At 37.4% G+C, this 11,849-nt stretch overlaps 1 pseudogene; it reads right to left on the bottom strand.

The window, feature by feature from the left end:
• Window positions 1–3,950: 3,950 nt before the first annotated feature.
• LOC129533410 (uncharacterized) lies at window positions 3,951–11,162 on the bottom strand (annotated as a pseudogene).
• Between the last annotated feature and the right edge of the window lie 687 nt (window positions 11,163–11,849).

Below are 11,849 nucleotides of genomic sequence, written 5' to 3'. Positions count from 1 at the left end.
TGTATGTTGTGTCTACCAAATTGGCTTATAAATAAAAGAGCATCTTATACACTAAATAAATAAATCTAAGGAATTTTCAGTTTTATGTGACTTAAGTAAATGTTTATTTAAAAAGCTGGCTTTAAAGTCATTAGTAATATAAAAATAAGAATGTCTTAACAGTGTTAGAATACATTTACGTCTGGGTTTTATAATTGTCTTTGCTAGATACTTTGAGGTGTCAGTGTTTGGCACAAAGGGTTATAAAAGTATAAACCCAGCCAAAACAAAATGATCTTTGTTTGTGCGCCTTCTTTGGCAAATAAGACTAATTAAATGTTGTTAGTTTAATAAAAACAGTTGAATCTTCTAAGTTATTGGCAAAAATACCTATGTATTTAAGTTGCTTACTTAGGTGAGCACCTAATATTCATAGGCTACAAATAACGGTCAACAGAGCAATAACCTGAAATGACGACTACTTTTGTCTAATATCTCAGTTTTCAGAATCCACTTATACAAATTTTTTTTTTTTTTCTTTTTTTGAGACGGAGTCTCGCTCTGTCGCCCAGGTTGGAGTCCAGTGGCGCGATCTCGGCTCACTGCAAGCTCTGCCTCCCGGGTTCACGCCATTCTCCTGCCTCAGCCTCCCGAGTAGCTGGGACTACAGGCGCCCGCCACCAGGCCCGGCTAATTTTTTTGTATTTTTAGTAGGGACGGGGTTTCACCGTGTTAGCCAGGATGGTCTCGATCTCCTGACCTCGTGATCCGCCTGCCTCGGCCTCCCAAAGTGCTGGGATTACAGGCGTGAGCCACTGCGCCCGACCTATAAATTGTTTAAAAAGATGAAAGAATTGAATACATGTAAATGGGATACATGCTTGTAGGTGAGCTTTTTGTGTAATTTAAAATCTTAAAATTATTTTTGATGCTTCTTGGATGTCTGGGTCATTTCCAGTTAAGAAAGGGTTATGATATGGAGAAACATGTTTTTATAAATTGTGGAATGTTTTCATCTATAAAATGCAAATATTTGATAGACAGTTAAAGATTTCTTGCTTCCTAGTTTTCACTAAAATTTAAGGTTACTAAGAATAAGAATTGTAGTTAATATATAATTTAGTATATAAAACCTGCCAAAGAAGGTGTTTTCTTATTGAGAAATGGAATAACTTTGTCTAATTCAAATGTTTTCTAAAGTTTGATTCCAATTATGGACTCGAAAAACTTATTTATGAAATAAGGTAGAAAGGAACCAGTAAGTAGGGGAGAGAGATGTGAAGAAAGTTAAGAACATAAATATGTATTTTTGGCAAGAAAGGTTAAAAAGAAAAGAGGATAATTTTATACAAGAATCTTTTTTTTTAAACTTTTATTATAGGTTTGGGGTACATGTGCAGGTTTTTTTATATAGTAAACTCATGTTGTGGAAGTTTGTTGTACAGATCATGTCATCGCCCAGGTACTAAGCTTAATACCCAATAGTTATTTTTTTCTGCTCCTCTCCCTCCTCTCATCCTCCATCCTCAAAGAGGCCCCAGTGCGTGTTGTTTTCTTCTTTGTGCTCATGAATTCTAATCATTTAGCTCCCACTTAAAAGTAAGAATATGTGGTATTTTGTTTTCTGTTCTTGCATCAATTTGCTAAAGATAACGGCCTCCAGCTCCTTCCATGTTCCCACAAAAGATATGATCTCATTCTTTTTTATGGCTGCATAGTATCACATGGTGCATAGGCACTACATTTCCTTTATCTAATCTGTCGTTGATGGGCATTTAGGTTGAATCCATGTTTGCTATTGTGAATAGTGCTTCAGTGAACATTTGTGCGCATGTGTCTTTACGGTAGAATGATTTATATTTCTCTGGGTATATACCTAGTAATGGATTGCTGGGTTGAATGGATATTTCTGTTTTTAGCTGTTGGAGGAATCACCATACTTCTTTCCACAATGGTTGAACTAATTTACACTCCCACCAACAGTGTATGTATGTCCCCTGAGAAAACAATCTGACAGCATTTTTTTTCCTAAAAATAAATGAATTTTTTTAAAAAAATTTAGGACAAAACAGAAAGTTCAAGCATAACACAGATGCCTTGTTGAAGTCATATGTTGTTTTCTTTCTGTTTCTCTGTGTGTTTATCTTCATGTACATAAACAGAAAATAAAAAGTTGAAAAGTTTATACAGTAAATATCCTTTAAAAACTGATAGAAAATTGGAGACATGTGACTAATTAACATTGTTCACCGTTAAAGCTCTTAGTCTTGATGAAGGTACAATAAGAATTATTATAAAGAAATACATTGGCAGTTTGATAATTCTTTTTAAATATAGTTAAGCATGAAGCCAGATTTAACATGGAGTCAAATTTTACATAAATGCTTGCATTGCTTTGTTTCACACTGTATTTGTTATTCTACATAGAAAGTACTAGCACTAAGGTACTTATTGGTTACATGCCTAAAGTGAATTTCTTAATTGCACAAAATGTAGAGTGGTACTGGTGGACTTAAACACATTAATTAGTATATCAGAAACAGAATATCATATTTTTTTAGGCCCTGGATAACACTGTAGACTCCAAGGTAAACTGAGTAAGAGAAAATTTGGGAGTTATTTTCCTGTTGGTTTTGCTTTTAATTTTCTTTTATTTGCTGTTTGTTCTCCTTTGGGTTTTACTTATATTTACATGCATACAAAACAATTGTTTTTTAGTTTCTGCTGTAAGGCTTGTATTTGGTTCTATAAATAGTCATTTTGTTTCCTATGCATTTCCAAAGGCTTATCATTTGCTCTATTTATCTAAAATTCCTAAGCTGTCTTTGTCAAGCTTCCAAAAATTGGCAGAGGACAGCAGCCATTTAAAATTTGGACTGGGGCTGGGTGCAGTGGCTCATGCCTGTAATCCCAGCACTTTGGGAGGCCAAGGTGGCTGGATCACCTGAGGTCAGGAGTTCCAGTCCAGACTGGACAACATGGCAAAACCCTGTCTCTACTAAAAATATAAAAATTAGCTGGGGGTGGGATTACAGTAATCCCAGCTACTCAGGAGGCTGAGGCAGGAGAATAGCTTGAACCCAGGAGATGGAGGTTGTGGTGAGCCAAGATTGCACCACTGCACTCCAGCCTGGGTGACAGAAGTGAGACTCTGTCTCAAAAAAAAATAGTTGAATTTTACTTTGTAAAATTAAGAATTTCTCTTCAACAAACTACACACTGAGAAAAATTAATGCGTAGACAATTAAGAAAACTATTTGGAATTCTAACGATAAAATGGGTATATATAACATATATGAGATATACACCCATATATGAATTTGGAGATGTTTGTTGATTAAGTATACATGTGTAGAAACAACAGACTAGACTGTTGCGAAGGTCTTCAAGAAAGTGCTGAATGCAATGCATCAATACACGAAGCATACAGTACAATACCTGTATTGCAATTAGAGTTGTACACATCAAATAGTACCACTTTTTTTCTTTTATAATTGAGATTTTATTGGTTGTGTTGAGGGTCAGTACACAGATATTTCAATTCTTAACATATGTACTGAAAATCTAAAAAGCCATGTATTGTAATTATTTTTTAAAGTTGTTCCAGTAACTTTCCTGCTTAAAATTTGGAGGCAAATTTTCCTTAAGAGGCTACCAAGTACCAGTATCTTCACATGTTGATAAGCTGTTACAGATGTCCCACCAACTCACAATTGAATAGCATATACACTACACACTCAAATTTTTAGTATTTCACAGCATGGTAACAAAGTTATTAGAAAAACAGGACTACCACGACCAAAGATGTTACAGAGTGCACACAATTCTGACAGGGAGAGCCATTATGAAGGAGTGGTTTCCTTTAGGAAACAATTCTACTGACAAACAACATGGGACTAGAAGTAATTTAAAATGTTCAAGACATTAAAGGCAGGACTGTGACTCCACATTGCCATTTAGTACGCTTTGTATTATAGGATATAAAAGCTAACCCCCCATCCATGGAATGTTAAGCTGACACCCAAGACAAAGCCTCCCATAATTCGATATTCCATACTATTTTCTGGTACCAAAAATAAACAACCAGAGAATGATTTCGCCTTTTAAAAAAAGCACTTACACTTAAAAAATGAGGTGAGATGGGATTCACTCTTTCTTAAAAATGTTTCTAGAGCTACTGAAAAACTTTTGTTTACAAAATAGTTGATAAAAATATTCCTCCAGGTTGTACAAGAAGGGAGACAGGGAAGACCGATAAGACATGGAATGTAATACTAATCAGACTTGGCTTCTTTCTCTGCAGCTTCAGAGGCTGGACTCTCCTCGATTTTAGTTTTTCCGTTTTCTGAAGTAAATCTTTAGTTTCTTGATTACCCACGTCGGCCTGTTTTCCCTTTGCTCCTCTTTCCCCTTTTGTTTGCAATTTTTTGTCTGAAGATTTGTCCTTTTCTTTTTCTTTCTTTTTTTTTTTTTTTTTTTGACGAAGTCTCGCGTCTCGCTCTGTCACCCAGGCTGGAGTGCGGTAGTGCGATCTCGGCTCACTGCAACCTCCGCCTCCCGGGTTCAAGCGATTCTTCTGCCTTCGCCTCTGGAGTAGCTGGGATTACAGGCGCCCGCCACCACACCTGGCTAATTTTTGTATTTTTAGTAGGCACGGGGTTTCACCATGTTGGCCAGGTTGGTCTCAAACTCCTGACCTCAGGTATCTGCCCACCTCGGCCTCCCAAAGTACTGGGATTGTAGGCCTGAACCACCACGCCTGACCTCCTGCTGCTTTTTCCGGCTTCATTTCCACTTTTGCAGGAAAAGGTTTAGCTGACAACGGCACTGATCTCCTCCTGGGCTCTTCCTTCATGGCTCCTTCATCCCGGTGGTGCAGAGCGCGTGTGCCAGGTGCCTGCGGCCGCTGCACGTGAGAGCCTTGGTGAAGCTAGGCTGCCTGACCACTGCCGCTCCTCCCGCCTGAGCTGCTGTGACCCCGACACCATGCGTTATAAGAACACATAGGCACAGAAGGATGACACATTAATACATTAAAATGTGGGGAAGGGAAGGAAGTGGGGATAATAAGTAAATAAAATAATATACAGCGGAAGCCCGCTCAGGCCAAATGACATCCACGAGCCGTGAATAGAAGAGAATGAACTCAACAATCTATACTGAAGATTCCAGGGAAGACAGAAGACAATACAACAAATCAAAAATTGGAAAATTATGATGCATAGAATGAAGAGACTGAATTGGGATAAAAGGGTTGCACCATGGGTAACTTCCCAGGGAAAAATAATAAAAATGCATGATATTGTGTAAAATACTTCTGTGTCGAAGTACAGAATCAAAATATCTGCAACATTAAAACTCGGGTTGAAAATGTCAGGGTTTTTCACCCTGATACCAAAACCAGGAAAAGACAATAATAATAATGATCAAAAAAAAAACTGCAGACCAATATTCTTAGTGAACGTAGGTGCAAAAATTCTCAACAAAATACTAGCTATCCGAATCCAACAGCATATCAAAAAAGTTAATATATCATGATCAACTGGGTTTTGTATCAGGGATGCAGGGATGGTTTAACATATGCAAGCCAATAAATATGATACATCACGTAAACAGAATTAAAAACAAACATATGATCATCTCAATAGATGCAGAAAAAGCATTTGATAAAATCCAGCATTCCTTTATGATAAAACCCTCCAAAAAATAGGCATAGAAAGGACTTACCTCAAAGTAATAAGAGCCATATATGACAAACCCACCGCCAACATCATACTGAATGGGGAAAATTTGAAAGCATTCCCCTTGATAAGTGGAACAAGACAAGGATGCCCACTTTCACCACTTCTATTCAATATAGTACTGAAAGTCCTAGCCAGAGCAATCAGACAAGAGAAACAAATAAAGGACATCCAAATTGGAAAAGAGATCAAACTGTCACTGTTCGCCCACGAGTTGATCACATACTTAGAAAAACCTAAATACGCATCCAAAAAGCTCCTAGATCTGACAAACATTCAGTAAAGTCTCAGGATACAAAACCAATGTACACAAATCAGTAGCACTGCTACACACCAACAGTGACCAAGCCGAGAATCAAATAAAAAAACTCAATCCCTTTCACAACAGCTGCAAAAAATAAAATAAAATACTTAGGAATATGCTTAATAAAGGATCTTGAAAGATCTCTACAAGAAAAACTACAAAACACTGCTGAAAGAAATCATAGATGACACAAACAAATGGCAACACATCCCATGCTTGGGGATGGGTAGAATTAATATTGTGAAAATGACCTTGCTGCCCAAAGCAATCTACAGATTCAATGCAATTCCCATCAAAATATCTTTATAATTTTTCACAGAACTAGAAAAAAGAATCGTAAAATCCATATGGATCCAAAAAAGAGCCCACATAGCCAAACAATACTATGCAAAAGAACAAATCTGGAGGCATCACTTCATTCAACTTTAAATTACACTACAATGCTATATTTACCAAAACAGCATGGTACTGGCATAAAAATAGACACGTAGACCAATGGAAAGCATAGAAAACCCAGAAATAAAGCCGTATATTTAACAACCAACTGATCTTTGACAAAACATACAGAAACATAAAGTAGGAGAAATGACACCCTATTGAAGAAAAGGTGCTTGGATAACTGACAAGCCACATGTAGAAGAATGGAACTGGATTCCCATCTCTCAGCTTATGCAAAAATCAACTGAAGATGGATCAAGGACTTAAATATAATATCCCAAACCATGAAAACTCTGTAAGATAACATCAGAAAAACTCTTCTGCACATTGGCTCAGGAAAATAATTCATGACTAAGGCCCACAAAGCAAATGCAACAATAACAAAAATAAATATATGGAACCTAATTAAACTAAAAAGCTTCTGCACAGCAAAAGAAATAATCAGTGGAGTACACAGACAACCCACTAAGTGGGAGAAAATACTCATAGACTATGCATCTGACACAGGACTAGTATCCAGAATCTACATGGAACTCAAATAAATCAGCAAGAAAATGACAAAACTTCCACCAAAAAGTGGGCAAAGAATGTGAATAGACAATTCTCAAAAGAAGATATACAAACAGCTAACAAACATTAAAAAAATGCTGAACATCACTAATCATCAGGGAAATGAAAATTAAAACCACAAAGACATACCACCTTACTCCTACAAGGATGGCCATAATTAAAAAGTAAAAAACCAAAAGATGTTGGCACGGATGTGGTAAGAAGGGAACACTTATACACTGTGGTTGGGGATGTAAATTAGTACAACCACTATGGAAAACAGTATGGAGATTCCTTAAAGAACTCAAAGTAGAACTACCATTCGATCCAGCAATCCCACTACTGGGTATCTACCCAAAGGAAATGAGATCATTATATGAAAAAGACACATGCACATGCATGTTTATAGCAGCACAATTCACAATTGCAAAGATATGGAACCAACCTAAGTGCCCATTGACCAATGAGTGGATAAAGAAAGTGTGGTAGATATTTACCATGGAATACTACTAAGCCATAAAACAGAACAAAATAATGTCTTTTGCAGCAACTTGGATGGAGCTGGAGGCCATTTTTCTAAATGAAGTGATTCAGGAATGAAAAATCAAATATTGTATGTCTCACTTATAAGTGGGAGCTAAACTATGAGGACACAAAGGCATTAAGAGTGACATAATGGACTTTGGATACTTAGCAGGGGGGAGATTGGGAGGGGGTGAGGGATAAAAGACTACATATTGGATACCGTGTACACTGCTGGGTGACGGGTGCACTAAAATCTCAGAAATCACCACTAAATAACTTATCCATGTAACAAAAAACCACCTGCATCCCAAGAACTAATGGAAAACAAACAAAAAACAAATTTTTGTATTCTACCAGTAGATGACAGTAGAGATTAAAATGCCATTTCTGCATATGCTTGTTATTAAAAATTTTGTCTTACGGCTTCCCCCAAATCACGCAGCAGCTCAGAAACCTATCCTTAAATTCACAACAACTTTTTGGCTCTAAAATATTAAAAATATATTGATAACAATCCAGGAATAGAATCCAGGGAAATATATGGCCAATAAAATAAGATGAAGCCAAGAACAGTGTAAATTTTTAAAGAAGTGCCACGATACCCTATACTCTGGTTAGATGTGGGTCACACATTGTTGGAGGTCCATGATAATTAAGACAGGATCAGTTACATACTCGCAGTGTCTAGAAGATAGACAATGGGCTGTTTAGGAGAATTATAGCTATTCCTGGTCCTGAGGCCACAAGGACATTTCTTCCATCAGAGGAGAAACTGCTTAACGCAGTGAACAATGTTCTCAGGAAAGTCCTTTCAGTAAATTTTATGAGGTCCATAGGTCTTTTTGTGATTAAGTCTCTTAAAGTAAGATCATTATGTCAGCCTATGACAAAGACTGGGAAAAGTAATTCTACACAGCATAACAGGATCTAGTCCAGACATGCAGCTTTCTGATGTTCTAGCAAACCCAAGGGTAGATTTTGTTATCTGTAGAAATGAATAGATTCCACATCTTTCAAAGATACTGTTTATATTGAACTGATTTAAATTATTTTTGAAGCAGCAGCAACGTTTAGATTATGTATTCTAACATATACCGGATGTAAAACTATTTTCTATCATCTGTTAAATACGGAACAGTAACTTTGACAATAGGTTGACTTACAAGTGGAATTGGAATTGGAAATTTCTTGTGGCTTCTGTAAATCTACTCAAGGACTTCTGCTTGAATCTGAGGCTTGCTCCCGGAAGGCTGATAGCACCCATAGAGAGCACCAAGATTCTTCTTGTAATATAATTTTGTTTTTTTTTTTTCCAAATACAAAGGCACTAGTTGACATAACTACAACCCCCCTCATCCCAATGCACAACCAACTGTACTTCATAGAGAATGCCAGATATGGCTTTAGACAGGAAACTATTTGAAACAGATATGAATCTTAATATGAGTTTAAAGTGAGAAAAAAGAATACTATGAGTATGAAGTAAGAAAAGCAGCCATGGGTCCTTGAGCTATTTCCAGATTGCCCATTCAAGTAAAACTGGTTATTAACTATACACCTGCATAGCTAAATAAATAAATGTCTTGCCAAATGGGCTATATGACAGAGAACACTGGTTTTCTCCCAGGATATGTTTGTCACTTCCTCTAGAATAACTGAAACCTGCTGATTATTAGCTGGGCAGAATAAAAGCTATGTTTCTTGGCACCCTTTGAGCTGATTGTGGTCATGTGATTACAACCTGCCAAATGTGATGTATAACTTCTGCAGAAAGCAGCTCTGAAATCGTGGGAAGTCGATGTTCTCACTTCTTCCCTTCCTCTTATTGGCTGGATGAAAGGTGGATTTGATGGAAAGAACTCTGGCAGTCACCTCAGGGTATGGGAAGACCACTGGAATGAGGACTAACTGTGGTAAAGACCAAAACAAAACAAAAAAATAAAAACTCTGCCCCCCAAAAGAAGGAAATTGGAAACTGAGTTCCTGACACCATGGAATGCCACATCAACCCTGCATTGCCTACTCCTGTCTTTTTATAAGAGAGAGAAATGTGGTTGCATTTTTATTTATTTATTTAATTATTTTGAGATGGAGTCTTGCTCTGTAGCCCAGGCTGGAGTGCAATGGCGTGATCTCGGCTCACTGCAACCTCTACCTCCCGGGTTCAAGCAAGTCTCCTGCCTCAGCCTCCTGAGTAGCTGGGACTACTCAGGCACATGCCACCATGCCCATCTAATTTTTGTATTTTTAGTGGAGATGGGGTTTCCTCATATTGGCCAGGCTGGTCTCCAACTCGTGAGCTCAAGTAATCCACCCACTTCGGCCTCCCAAAGTGCTGGGATTACAGGCATGAGCTACTGTGCCTGGCTCCATCTTTTAAAAGATACTGTCAGTTTGAATTTTCTGTCACTCACAACCAAATTTAACTAATTCAGGATGTCAGTTGAGTATCAATTAATCATCAATAGCATTGGTCTATGAAATGCTTATTTGAGGCTCTTTATTTTTCTCATTGTGATGACCTGTGTGGATTACTTAATTTTTGCTAAGACAAAACCAAATTTTGATAATAGCACCCAAGTTATTTGTATTTAAGTTCACTTTCACTTTTGTCTTTATATTTTCTAAAGCAAGGGAGAAAATGCAACTAGCCGTTCCAAAATTTATATGAAAACAAACTTGTTAGAAATCGGAGGGAACTTCTGGGAAAATGATAGAGTGAAATATTTCATAACCCATTTCACTTAGGTAAATCCCAAGTAGAGAAAGAAACTTCATCTATATTGAATCTAGTAAAGAGCTATAACTTACAACAAAAGCCAAGGAGTTTCTATTTTTTATATTTTCACCCTTTCTACTTTGCCGGAAACACTGAATAGAGTTTTGTCTTTTCTAATCCTTGTTAGACTTCTGATTCAAAGGGAGGAAGAGAGAAAAAAATGCCAACTCTGTAGACACCTTCAGAGTTTAGTTTTATCGTAAAAAACTGTTTGAATAATTAGACCTTTACATTCCTGAAGATAAAATAAACATGTAATCTTTTATCTTATTTTGTTCAACAAAATTGTTCAGAAAATCAACGTGGTAAAAACAATGTAAAATTTAACATTTTAATACTGATGTTGTACACTGTTTTACTTAACATTTTGGAGAGTAATTGCCTTGCTCTTCAACTCAGGAAAACACTTTTTTTGTGGCTAATGTAATTGGTTTCTGTAACAACATCAGCAATAAAAGGATGCTGATTATTGAAAAGAAAGTTATAATAAAAGTTGGTATAAATTTTTAGCACACATTTTTCTGATTTTGAGTATGAGGAAAGGTTGATATCTACAGTTTAATAGAAAAAGTTCAATTCAGGAGAGCGTGAACAAAGCTACTAGGACCTTTGTTAGAAGACGACTATAGGGAATAAAGTATTATGGAAATGGAGAATAAAATAATTTGGGAAGAATCTTTTGGTGGAGCCAACGTTTAGAAAACAGGCTGTGGCCATGAGTCTTTGACCTTGTTGGTGTGCAGTGGCCTATGTCGTTGAATACGACTGGCTTTTATATGCTGTGCGACTGCCTCCTTACCGCTGTGGTCTGAACAGGCAGCTGTAGGACTTTGTTTCTAGTGGCCATTTGAGGTTTTTATTGTGGTAAGTTGTGGCTGTTTAAGATGGGTTTGCTTAAGATGAGTGTTAAGTGGCTCTATGTAGATGAGTGTCTCAGGTCAGTTGCCGAGGAAACACTCAGATGAGCCTCGGCCTGCAGAATGCTTCCTGGGGAGTGTTCTATGAAACAGCACTACCAAAAGAAAGAGGGAAGCAGGACTGAGCAGTGAGACAAGGAACTGTGATGTAGTTGTAACAGAGGATCTAACAACCTCATAGAGAGTTCTGGAGCTAAGATGGCCCTTCAGAGGTTTTCTGAAATGAAATAATGGGCTCATACCTTTGTACTTCTATATTCGATGTGGGCTTTCCCTAGGGAAAGAATGTCCCCTTAGGCAAAGTGGCTCCCTTCTACATAAGGCAGTTTTTAGAAGGACACATCTGTGAGTGGTCAGCAGCCAACACTCCCTGAAGCTGAGGAATAAGCATCTTCTTCCTGAAGAGGTTGTATTGCTGGCTGAGCACAGCACCCACTAGAGCAAGGGTATGTCCTTATGGAAATATGGATTTACTTGCTGGACCTTAAATAAATGCCTCATAAACGGTGTCGATATTGTAAACACAGGCCAAGGCCAGAGCAAATCTTAGGAAATATGCATGGGATTCTACAAGCAGTAACCTTAACTAGGCTGCCTCAGCATGATGGCTAAAGCAA

Source organism: Gorilla gorilla, chromosome 1, assembly GCF_029281585.2.
Source record: "Gorilla gorilla gorilla isolate KB3781 chromosome 1, NHGRI_mGorGor1-v2.1_pri, whole genome shotgun sequence".
NCBI lineage: Eukaryota > Metazoa > Chordata > Mammalia > Primates > Hominidae > Gorilla > Gorilla gorilla.
This window is presented reverse-complemented; position numbering and strand designations above follow the sequence as displayed.